This window comes from Triticum aestivum, unplaced genomic scaffold, assembly GCF_018294505.1.
Source record: "Triticum aestivum cultivar Chinese Spring unplaced genomic scaffold, IWGSC CS RefSeq v2.1 scaffold83698, whole genome shotgun sequence".
Lineage (NCBI taxonomy): Eukaryota > Viridiplantae > Streptophyta > Magnoliopsida > Poales > Poaceae > Triticum > Triticum aestivum.
In genome coordinates this window covers 1-952 of record NW_025298361.1, presented here as the reverse complement: position 1 = coordinate 952, position 952 = coordinate 1, and the positions used below count along the sequence as shown (strand labels likewise).

The 952-nt window shown below is 52.3% G+C and overlaps 2 non-coding genes across 2 annotated transcripts; both read right to left on the bottom strand.

Moving 5' to 3' along the window:
• Positions 1 to 353: 353 nt before the first annotated feature.
• LOC123179162 (5S ribosomal RNA) lies at positions 354 to 472 on the bottom strand. The gene has a single exon (XR_006490150.1). It is a non-coding gene; the product is annotated as a 5S ribosomal RNA (ribosomal RNA).
• Positions 473 to 769: 297 nt separating this feature from the next.
• On the bottom strand, positions 770 to 888 carry LOC123179161 (5S ribosomal RNA). Its single transcript, XR_006490149.1, has one exon. It is a non-coding gene; the product is annotated as a 5S ribosomal RNA (ribosomal RNA).
• Between the last annotated feature and the right edge of the window lie 64 nt (positions 889 to 952).

The following is a 952-nucleotide window of genomic DNA, read 5'->3' as shown; positions in this document are numbered from 1 at the left end:
CTTAACTTCGGAGTTCTGATGGGATCCGGTGCTTTAGTGCTGGTATGATCGCATCCGACATGTTACCCCGGTCTTCGTCCCTTATCCTTGCCCCTCCCAGCTCCACTACAAAGACGATTGCACATTGCTTTGGCCGCTCCCTCTCAACTACGGAGACGAGTTTAACGCGGTTTCCACCCCTCCCTCTCAACCGCACCAGTGCACGCTTGCCGCGCCACAACGCCGACGCTGGACCCGTGAATCGTGAGCACCCAGCTATGACTTACCGCACTCGTGCAAAATAATAAAACATGGTAAATATATTACTTACACGTGCGTTTTGTTTTGCAAGCGGCGCGAAAAAAATTAAAAAGGGAATGCAACACGAGGACTTCCCAGGAGGTCACCCATCCTAGCACTACTCTCGCCCAAGCACGCTTAACTTCGGAGTTCTAATGGGATCCGGTGCTTTAGTGCTGGTATGATCGCATCCGACATGTTACCCCGGTCTTCGTCCCTTATCCTTGCCCCTCCCAGCACCACTACAAAGACGATTGCACATTGCTTTGGCCGCTCCCTCTCAACTACGGAGACGAGTTTAACGCGGTTTCCACCCCTCCCTCTCAACCGCACCAGTGCACGCTTGCCGCGCCACAACGCCGACGCTGGACCCGTGAATCGTGAGCACCCAGCTATGACTTACCGCACTCGTGCAAAATAATAAAACACGGTAAATATATTACTTACACGTGCGTTTTGTTTTGCAAGCGGCGCGAAAAAAATTAAAAAGGGAATGCAACACGAGGACTTCCCAGGAGGTCACCCATCCTAGTACTACTCTCGCCCAAGCACGCTTAACTTCGGAGTTCTGATGGGATCCGGTGCTTTAGTGCTGGTATGATCGCATCGGACATGTTACCCCGGTCTTCGTCCCTTATCCTTGCCCCTCCCAGCTCCACTACAAAGACGATTG